The 12,025-nt window shown below is 32.7% G+C and overlaps 1 protein-coding gene across 1 annotated transcript in view; it reads right to left on the bottom strand.

The window, feature by feature from the left end:
- LOC149895643 (fatty acyl-CoA reductase wat-like) overlaps nucleotides 1-8,066 on the bottom strand; it is a 42,075-nt gene extending 34,009 nt beyond the window's left edge. Inside the window, exon 1 of the mRNA XM_090118663.1 lies at nucleotides 7,963-8,066. The gene's annotated coding sequence lies outside the window, so the exon portion shown is untranslated. The remainder of the gene's footprint in view (nucleotides 1-7,962) is intronic.
- Nucleotides 8,067-12,025: the final 3,959 nt, after the last annotated feature.

Consider the following 12,025-nt stretch of genomic DNA (forward strand, 5'->3'; position numbering starts at 1 on the left):
TGTCAAAAAAAATTAAAAAATATGCTTTTAAATGCATTAAAAAATAAAATATTCTAATTCTACAGAACCCTAAAAAGACAATAAACGCACAAAACCGGTCAAATTAGAACATTAAATCTCAATCGTAAGTTGAACTTGACTCGATTGACCTGTTATGGTAATTATACATTGACCATTAGGAGAATGACCATTTATTTCTTACTAGCTTTCCGCCCGCAGCTTCGCCCGCATTTTCTAAGAAACACTCGCATAGTTCCCGTTCCCGTGGGATTTCCAGGATAAAAACTATCCTATGTTTTAATCCAAGTTACCATCTATATGTGTGCTAAATTTCATTGTAATCGGTTCAGAAGTATTTGCGTGAAAGAGTTACAAACACACACACATCCTCACAAACTTTCGCATTTATAATATTAGTAGGATTAAAAATTTGCTTAATACATTAATTGTACCTCATATGTGACATCCTACGACTTCTACCAAATATATTAGAGGTCAATTAAAAGTTAAATTCAGTTTTAGTTATGTCTAGAAACTAATTATAAGCCCATATAATATGTTCCCACTGCAGGGACACGGGCCTCCTATGAGGGTACAGGCCATAATCCACCACGCTGGCACAGAATCCATACTAATATTATAAATGCGAAAGTAACTCTGTCTATCTGTCTGTTACTCAATCACGCCTTAACTACTGAACCAATTTGCATGAAATTTGGTATAGAGATATTTTGATACCCGAGAAAGGACATAGGCTACTTTTTACCCCGGAACCTAGGATAGGTTTTATCCCCGAAATCCCACGGGAACGGGACCTATGCGGGTTTTTATTTGACTGCGCGGGCAAAGCCGCGGGCGGAAAGCTAGTACATAATATATCTAGTAGCTAAAAGCTAACGCTGGCCCTATGTTTGGAAAAGGTCAATATTATTTTATATTTTTATGAATGTAGTTTCTGAACACAGCTTTGTTAAGCTAAAAAATATTTTTCCCTCGTATCTTGCCCTCAAAAGGCATGAAAAAAATACATCATCACTACATAGCAATAAGAATGGTATAAAACAAAGCTGTCAGTCTCTAGGTCTGCTTAATTTTGAAAATTACGCAACGCTTTTTGAAGTGAAACTTCTTTATAGGGATTGGAAAAAAATTTAGTGTTACATTTTTTCGTTACGCGTGACATTTTTCAGTTACGCGGCATCTTTTTCTTATCCCTACCACGCGTGATTCGACGTACTTACCTATTTCTGTAAAGTTGCATATTGTCAATTATTTTTTGAAAAATAAGGCCATAAAGAAGTTTCACTTCTTACGTGTGTACACTAGTACACGCACTCATTTTTTTACAGGTAGAGTGATTCTCGAGGTAGGTATATAATAATTTATTAGGTTATAGTCAAAGCGGGCGAAGCTGGGACGGAAAGCTAGTTAGATTCCTAAAGCTCTGTGTTGAATATTACGTCTTATGTCGGTCATTTTTTCATTTTATTTTTTCAAATATCTGTTATATATGCATTATAAATTGTTTTTTTTTTGTTGCATTATAATTTTTTTTTTAAAGTGAAACTTTTATTACATCGTCTCAAACTTTTTAGTCTGTGTAGCGCATGTCGCGTGGCGTATTTACAAACTATACATAGCCAGAACGCAACCATAGGAAACTGCTCGTGTATACTTTGTAATGCTGTTTTTAAGTTTGTTATTACAAAATATACACGAAGTTTGCGTACTGATCGTGTATACTTTGTAACACGGATGCTTGCTTCTTCTTTCCAAACTATACACGATCAGTACGCAAAATAAAACTAAATATACCTACTACACCACTTACGCTTGAGCGAAATAATAAATAAGCGTAGGCAATCAAAGACTTGTAAAGCTATATCTATCTACTTTTATTCTTCTTGATTGATCCAGTAAAATATGGAATAAAAATATTATAAGTTGAGCTTAGAAAAATAAATAGGTAACAGATAGGTATATATGGGTTAGGTTAGGTTCGTGTTTTTTTAACTACACAAAAATTGCCGTCGCCTCGCAACCGTCTTCTTCTGGACTTATTAGATTCTTACATTTTAGCACTATTGTCAATTGTAAGTCGTGCAGTATAGTCGGGAACGAAGACACAAGCATCCTCGATACAAAAAAAAATACGATCAGTACGCAACATTACATACACAATACACATGCATTTTAATAATAGATTTCAAAACAGCAATACAATAATATAAGCGCGAGCAATGGAAAGACGCCACGCTTACTCCGAAACATACACGATTAGTCCGCATGCGTACTGGCGCTGTATATTTTGGAGCGCTGTTCTTACTTACTTCACTACAAAGTACGCGAGTACTTGCGTACTGCTGTTGTATAGATTGGAAGAACTTTGTGAAAAAGTTATTTCCAAACTATACGTGATTAGTTTCACACCGTTGCGTACTGGCCTTGTATAGTTTGGAAAGACGCTGTCGCGTGTATCGCGGCTGCCGAGTAGGTATACCTACTCGGCAGCCGACCGTCACGCGACATGCGCTACACAAAGCAGTGTTCGGAACCGTTCGAACAGTTTCACTTTTACCGTAGTTTCATAAAACCACACAACATTTTTTCATTTTATTTTTTCAAATATCTGTTATATATGCATTATAAATTGTTTTTTTTGCATTATATTTTTTTTTGTATATTATGTTTTTATTTTTCTAGAATACATTGACTAATGAGTATAATATTAAAAATATTCCACAAAATTTAACCTTGCAGACGTTGTTCCGTACAAAATCAAACTTCCTGCTTATTTAAGTTTTTATTTATTTACGTAAAATATATCGAAGTAGGAAATCGGTAAAAGCGACTTTATAATCATACTAGCTTTCCGCCCGCGGCTCCGCCCGCGTTTTCAAAGAAAAACCCGCATAGTTCCCGTTCCCGTGGGATTTCCGGGATAAAACCTAACCTATGTGTTAATCCAAGTTACACTCTATATGTGTGCTAAATTTCATTGTAATTGGTTCAGTAGTATTTGAGTGAAAGAGTAACAAACACACACATACACATCCTCACAAACTTTCGCATTTATAATATTACATAGTAGGATATTGCACGCCTCATAAGCGAAGCGTTGAGGTGGGTACTACTGTCACTTCGCGCAAAACATCTGATTTTTCAAACTTAAAATGTCTTTATGTATCATACATTGCACTTGTAAGATAATTCATACACACACATATTAAGAAAAAACACTATTTTTAACGTTCATGATATTTTTGATGTCATTTTTGTTATTTAAACTAGTTAAAAAACAGTTTAAAAAAGTTCTGCCTTGGACGTCCGTGTGTCTGTATGTGCGGATCCTTTTTCTTGTTAACACGATAGCGACCGAAATACTTTACTAATGGAGTCTTTTTTTTTCTCTTACGCTTGAGTATGCTCAGGAATAGAACCCTTTCATTTTTCAGGGTCTGATTCGATGTGGTTTAATTGTTATTAAATAAACAAAAATAATAATTAATAAATATTTATTAAAAAAAAATTATGAGGCGTGCACTTTTGGATTTTCCAAATTATTTATTGAATACGATTACATTGTGAGTAGACATTGCAAGTAATTAATATCTGTAATCAGAGAAATATGTAATTTTCTAGCTAACCTTGTGTTTACCTTGCTGCTAAATTGTTATGGTCAAGAGCACATAATATTATATTTATTACTAGCGGCCCGCCCCGGCTTCGCCCGTGGTACATATGAAAAATAGATGTTGACCCGATATGCACAGAAAATTTCATGAGAATCGGTCCACCCGTTTCGGAGGAGTATGCAGAGATTGCAGACTAACATTGTGACACGAGAATTTTATATATAAGACTAGCGGTCCGCCCCGGCTTCGCCCGTGGTACATATGAAAAATAGATGTTGGCCGATTCTTAGACTTACCCGATATGCACAGAAAATTTCATGAGAATCAGTCCACCCGTTTCGGAGGAGTATGCAGACTAACATTGTGACACGAGAATTTTATATATAAGATAATGTTATGAAAATGTCTGTTACGCTTTCACGGCTACAGAGCACCTGTTTTTGTGAAATTTCTAATATAATATTATAAATGCGAAAGTAACTCTGTCTGTCTGTCTGTTACTCAATCACGCCTAAACTATTGAACCAATTTGCATGAAATTTGGTATGGAGATATTTTGATATCCGAGAAAGGACATAAGCTACCTTTTATTGCGAAATATGTACCACGGGCGAAGCCGGGGCGGACCTCTAGTTTCTAATAATAGTTAAAGACTACTTAGAAAATTTTAAATAGACTATTATGAATGTCAAACGTTTCATGAAAATTTTGTTTGTATCTAAAACCGATTAACGTCTGAACCGATTTTGATGTAACTTTCAAAAGCTCATGTTGGAGCCTAAAAAAGTTAAAAAAAAATACCTGCGTCACATTACAAAAAAATTGATAGATTAGCATACAAATATTTTATATTTGATATTTATATTTGATTTGCGAATATGACGTCATTCACATATAATTTATTTATAATAAACAAGCTTGACCTTCAGAACAAAAAACTAACATTGCATTTAAAATATATCACAAGGAAACCGTTATTTAGAATAATAACAATTTAACTACGTATTGTGTTTTACGTACAAAGCGTGCAATAAATAATATTTTAGTGAGGCCACGAAAACAGCGATTTTATAACTTGACTAGCTGTCCCGGCAAAGGTTGTTCTACCTTAGTCTTACATAGAGGGTGAAAATGGATGTTGTCTAATTCTCAATCCTACCCGATATGCACACAATATTTCATGAAAATGGGTCCAGCTGATTCGGAAGAGTATGCGCTAACTAACATTGTGACACGAAAATTTTATATATTATATAGAGAAGAGAAGATAATATATAACACTAGCTTTATTCCAAGGCTTCACTCGTATGTATGAAAATGGATAGAAAGTAATTAATGTGCTAATCTAGTACTATAATCTATATCTATACCAAAATTTCATAGTTCCGATCAGCTGTTTCTTCGTGAAAAAATAACGAATATCATCCAAGTAGTGTAGTATTTTCGTGTGAAAAAAATATGTTAGTTTGTGTACATCTCAAAGAATGGAAAAATCTGTAACGAAATAAATTCAGTAAATTCAAAATCATAAAAATTGTTCAACGATTCTCACAAATAAATGTCATTTATTAATGTTATATTTAAATGGATGATTAACATCACGTGATACAATATAAAATGTAAATCATTTTTCATTTAGAAACACTACGCACGGTAAATAAACATTTGAATAGATTTGCATAATTAAAATAACGTTAATTCGTATTAATTAATGAATTAATATTTTAAGACGTCATTGGTAAATGTAAACAGATTATTACTTATTTTACGTATGTTTAAAATTGCATACGACTGGAAACATATTTTGTTGCAACGAGATAAATTGATAATTGAAGTTAAATTGGAGAATGATCGCGGGTGGTATCGGTAAAATTGCCGGTGTGTCATGTGTTGGTAATATTTTTAATTCCTATTTTTATTTATAATGATCATACATATCACTATAAAGTCTAAATTAAACCGGATAAATGGAAATAAAGTAAAAGTTTTTGTTTTGAAACATAAATCCATCCCTCTTCGCTTCAATCGCTTCCGCTTAGCGTATAATCGCTTATGTCATAGCTCCACACAACTACGTGATGTACAAACGACGTGTGCGGTGGCCTCAATTTAATCAAGTTTAATGGCAAAGGAAAAATTCGCTCAATTTTGGTGCAGCGGTTGCTGATAACGTGTTTCCGTTGGATTATCATTTGCGAAATCTATGCTAATAGAAAAAAATGTTTTTTTTTTGTAGTTATGTTTGTATAAAAAATTCTCAAAAAATCATTTTGGCAATTCTTTCAGTAGGTATTACGAAATTTACCTAGTTAGGTTATAACTACATCTTTTGTGAATGACGTAGAATATATTTTTATTTAACCTATAATTATTAAAAAGTAATAAATAATAGTAATAAATTAATATGTTATATATATATTTTAATATCGTCACGTTCGTTGTAAATATCACGATTCATAAGTATTTACAAAAAATATTTAAAACTATCCAAATCCTGCGACTTTGTCTACTTTAGAGAACATTATTTACGATAAATATTAAATCTATACGTATAATAAAAATGAATCGCTAAATGTAAGCGCAAAACTCTAGAACTTCTGAACGTATTTCGTTAATATTTTTATATAATATTCCATAAATGGTTCTTATGTGGAGAAAACGTAAAAAAGTACCACGGGCGAAACCGGGGCCGGACCGTTAGTAAATAATAAAATCTCTATGAAAATTTATCCAGATCAGCCGTTTTTGCGTGATAGAGTACCTAACAAACTTTTATAGAATATTAATAGCATAGAATATATTATAACCATTTGATTTGTAAGTAAAATGCCAATAATTTAAATAGTTCACGACCTTTTCATTGTATTCAAATACCAGTTAAAATAGACCTCTTCTGTTTATAACAGTATTTACGTCAGAGAGGTCAACTTATAAGTTACTAGCTTTCTGCCCGCGGCTTCGCCCGCTTTGTCTAAAACATAATAAAATATATACTAAAACCTTCCTCTTGAATCACTCTATCTATTAAAAAAAACCGCATTGAAATCCATTGCGTGCGGTTAAAAAGATTTAACCAGGATACCTTTCATGTCTTCCATAATTTAAATTTTACAAGTATAATTATTATGTACTTGGGTCATAAAATAGGTACCTACTTAACTTTATAAATACCTACCTAATTAAAAAAAATGTGTGCGTGTACTAGTGTACACACGTAAGAAGTGAAACTTCTTTATGACCTTATTTTTCAAAAAAATAATTTACTATTTTACAGAAATACCTACGTTGAATCACGCGTGGTAAGGATAAGAAAAAGATGGCGCGTAACGGAAAAATGTCACGTGTAACGAACAAATGTTACACTAAATTTTTTTCCAACCCGAAAAAGAAGTTTCACTTCAAAAATATGTTTTGTATTTAGTGTTCGTTGTTCAGTTTCAATTTTTCATAAACTGAAAAGTAGTGACATCTTCGAATTAACTTTCTTTAGTAGTAAAAAGTTAAATTATATTTTATAAGTGACAAAAAGTGGCATGTCAAACTATCTTTAGGCAAGTAAAATTATAATTATATCTAAATAACATAGGCTATCTGTATGTATGTTTGTTTTATTCCTATTTAACTCAGATGAATCAGGTGTGACCGAGAAGTAAGTACAACATTTATTGATTGTTAAATGTATTAAATAAGTAGTAGGTTTCAGAATTAAAACTGAAAACTTGCCAGCTCTTCTTGGTAGAACCTGCTTCCCCAACTAATTTATTTACGTGTTTTGTCTTTTCGAAAGCACTGCTAAACGAAGTTTAGTTGAACAAATGAATGAGCTTAGACATTAGACAATAGAAAGCGTTTTATTTGCCACCATGTAAAAAAATATAAATCTTAAATAACATAGAACAGAAAAAAAAATATAACAATGGTGGCAAAAAGGACTCCCCGTCAGCAAAGCAGCAACCATTAATTTAAATGTATTGTAATAATATGAAGATGTGTGTTACTCTTTCACGCAAAAACAGCTGATCCAATTTACCATCAAATTATACATAATGTATAAAGTGACTAGGTGCGCCCCGCGGTTTCACCCGCGTGGCTCCGCTGTGATGATATATGGCCTATAGCCTTCCTCGATAAATAGGCTATCTAACACTGAAAGAATTTTTCAAATCGGACCAGTAGTTCTTGAGATAGCGCGTTCAAACAAACAACTCTACAGCTTTATAATATTTTTATATAAATGTGATTTACCAAACAATTTATCTCAAAACAAGCGAAGCCACGAACTGTAGATAGTATTAAATAAAAATAAAAAAATAATATAAAAACTTACCAACTTCTACTTTTCACAGACGTCTTACAACCTACACTACACGGGTGTGAAATAACACTGGTGTGAAGAACATAGCATTGAAAATGTAATAAATGAATTCATTCATTTACATTTATAATGAATCCTGAATTTATTAGGGACTAGATGTCCGCCCGCGGCTTCGCCCGCGTTTTCAAAGAAAAACTCGCACAGTTCCCGTTCCCGTGGGGTATCCGGGATAAAGCCTATCCTATGTGTTAATTCAAGTTACCCTCTATATGTGTGCTAAATTTCATTGTAATCGGTTCAGTAGTATGTATTTGCGTAACTTTCGCATTTATAGATAATATTAGTAGGATAGGATAGGATTGAATAACGATAGTTGTGACGATTGTGTTGACGGGGATGTTTTGATAGTATTTTCTATGAGATATGTTTAAAGAATTGAAAGTATTTGAACGCTAGAATACTCCTTAAGTATAAAATGGGTAATTTTGTTAATATTTCCTGGCGTAGTTTTTATCAATAGTAACCATATCTACTATTCCTGTATAGGTGCTAATTTTACTATGCCATATTGTAATATACACACTACAGTTCACTACAGTTCCGTAACGTAAAAGTTAACGTAAAAGACAAATATACATCCCATACATCCCATAAATTTATAACATACATCCCATTCCTAAAAAATTATATTACGATTAGATATAATTTGCTTTGATATTTAAAGTTATATAAAGTTATATTCTAGTATATAACTAGGATATAACTTTAACTAATAAACTATAACTTAACTAAACTATAATCAAAATATTGTTATGCTTGAAAAAAAAACAGGAAATCATTTTTGAATTTAGTTACGATGCATTTACATCAAACGAACATAGAGCTAGAGCAAGAGCATTCTTTCGTGATCTTTTAGTGTAAACGAAAACTCGTAGGTATTCAGTGTTGTTCAGTATTAGAACATTGCATAGAATCTTTTCGAACGCACTAAGAACAACGAAAGAATGCTCTACGCCTATTTACACTAAAATAATTTGACATAGTGGGATTAGAATGAGCATTCGCCCGTTTGATGAAAATGCACCGTTAAAATAATGCAAATGTAATTTTACTTACTAAATACGTAACTAGAATCGTAAATAAAAATGTTGTGTGGTTTTATGAAACCACGGTAAAAGTGAAACTGTTCGAACGGTGCGTGACGGTCGGCTGCCGAGTAGGTATACCTACTCGGCAGCCGCGATACACGCGACATGCGCTACACAGACCAAAAAGTTTGAAACGATGTATTAAAAGTTTCACTTTAATAATAAGTTATATTTCGCTTATACAGGCGTAGATACCTACTATCTCTATATTTTCTATGAGACTGTAACTCTGTCTGTATTTTCTTCGCGTCTTAACCACTGAACCGATTTGGATGAAAATTGATTTTTCTTGTGTTTTATGTGTGAAACGTCGGGTTCATACTATAATGAATAAATCGCGTTAAAAACCCATTAGTCTTTCATTATTTAAATTACCTTACACTTATGATTTTTGCAACATAATTTTTCAGATAAGCTAAGAAAGTTGCTATTTAAAAAAAAATCTATTGAAATGGTAAAAAAATCGACCGTATGCATATAAATTAATAGCTAATAGGATATACCCTAAATGACATCCCGGTTTTGCTCATATTTTAAACCATAGGTATACCTCTTCCTTTTACATAAAATCCATACTAATATTATAAATGCGAAAGTAACTCTGTCTGTCTGTCTGTTACTCAATCACGCCTAAACTACTGAACCAATTTGCATGAAATTTGGTATAGAGATATTTTGATACCCGAGAAAGGACATAGGATAGATTTTATCCCGGTAATCCCACGGGAACGGGAACTATGTGGGTTTTTCTTTGACTGCGCGGGCGATGCCGCGGGTGGAAAGCTAGTATTAAATAAATTACTTATAATACAAATAACTTGGTATTTCCCCATTGAATAAACACTCGTACTTCTTACATTAATGTTAAGTGATTTTAAGAGCCCTTAGCTCTTAAGTTATATCAAGTCTTATTTAAGTATAATAAATACAAATAAATAAAATAAACGTAACAAAACAAACAAATGATAGAGTCAATATTTCTATATTGTTATGTATTTAAATAGTTGAAAACTTATTTATATACATTTTAACCGACTTCTGGAAAAATGAGTTCTTAATTGGTTTTTTCTATAATATTTACTTATTAGGTACCTATACACCTTTTTCCGACTTCAAAAAAAAGTTTTTGTGATTATCTATAGATTATTTTTAATCATAGCCTAGATATTTATCATCATGGGGGGTAAGGTGCAGATGCATTACCTATGCATACATCTATTTCTAAGGTTTCACTGATCGATTTTCTTTAGGGACAAGTAGGTGATCAGCCTTCTGTCCTGCCAGACCGAGCCATTTCTTTTTCGTCTCCAACGGGAAACGAACCCAGTACTCCTCGGTTCTACGCTCACGCGTCAACCACTGTACCAAGGAGGCGGTCTATATTCCGTGACTACCCATGAAATAAATGATGATTTGATTGTCTAACAATACTATACCTACTTGGGCTGTATTCTTTTCAACACGCTTATATTAGCTTCATCTGTATGTTTGTATGTAACCGACTCCTTTATGCTCGATTTTGACTTTGAACGGACAGATATAATTCAAACTTTGTACACTTATCAAGGATCGGTGACAATACTATCATTTCATTAGTTTAAACGTGTTTTAAGGCCTGAATCGGGTACAATTAATTAACTCTAGTTACCTATAACCGTTTTTCTTCTTAGATTCTTAATGTACACATATCTAAAAAAAATGTATATTAAAGTTTCGAATATGATAAAGGGCATGGTTGTTTTAATTTGTTTATTTTACAATCAGGTTTTTTGGAAAAAAATCATGAACTGAGGTCGATTTTTGGACTTTAAACCAAAACGCTAAGTCAATATAACGTCAATTATTGTAGTGTTTTTTACAGTGTGTTTATGAAATTGAAACACAGGGCATGGTTGTTTTAAATTTTGATTCAATATCCAAATATCTTTTAAAATAATTTTTATACGTACTTTTACTACGGTAGATTCGCACCGGTCCCCCCATCCCACCTTGTAAATCGTCGCCAAGGTCGCTAGCCCCTATTAACGCCTTAATTTCAATTCAAGCAATTAATTTTCAGTTTAGTATTTCTCCGAGCTGTTTCCTTCACCTTTTTTAATAGTGATGTAGATGATTATATAGAATGATAAATCTTACTTTTTATTTAATTTGAATTTTATTGCTTACCTTTTTGTTATATTTGAACATTATTTAAAATTTATATTCTTTGATAATCAGTGGCGTGCATTCCATAAAGACATAAAGACACTGCCTACCCTACCATTTACCAAACTCTGATCAATATTTAATATGCATAAATGAAATTCACAGCGTCATTAAATTTTATTAATTGCGCAATGTAGTTATGAAATAAAAATACATTTCAAATATATTTTAGATCCATCTATCGGTATTTTGGTAGCATTATTATCTAATTTCTATAACACCGGCTCGGCTCAAGTCACTATTCATGCGCTGCACTAGCGCCGCCACAGAACCCAGTACGTCACGGGACGGCAAAGACACAAACTATCCGTGTCTAAGTTTTTATATGTGTGCTCTGCGTGTCTACGCATATTTTATATGTGTGCGTGCCTATAAACACGGCACACTGATGTAATAAAACCACGCACACAAACACACAAGGTAGGCAGTGTCTTTTTACGAAGATATACGAATTAGGTACGAACCGAATTCGGAACTACATCGAAAGTCGAAACTGAAGTTGAATATGCGACCAATTTAAGAAGTGTGATAATGTATACAATTTTGTAGCGGTAAAGACCATCTGCAAATAGTATCATTATTCGTTTGTTTTGTTTTGGAAATAACAAACGTTTACTTTGAGGTTAAATTTGTTTTTTGAGAAAATTAACAATGTTTACTACGACAATTTGCAAGTGAAGTGTTTTGAGAGTAACTAAATAGATTATGTATATCATCAGTGT

This window comes from Colias eurytheme, chromosome 30 (genome assembly GCF_061535395.1).
Source record: "Colias eurytheme isolate Ceu_HAF_F1 chromosome 30, ilColEury1 Martin Lab GWU primary, whole genome shotgun sequence".
NCBI classification, from domain to species: domain Eukaryota; kingdom Metazoa; phylum Arthropoda; class Insecta; order Lepidoptera; family Pieridae; genus Colias; species Colias eurytheme.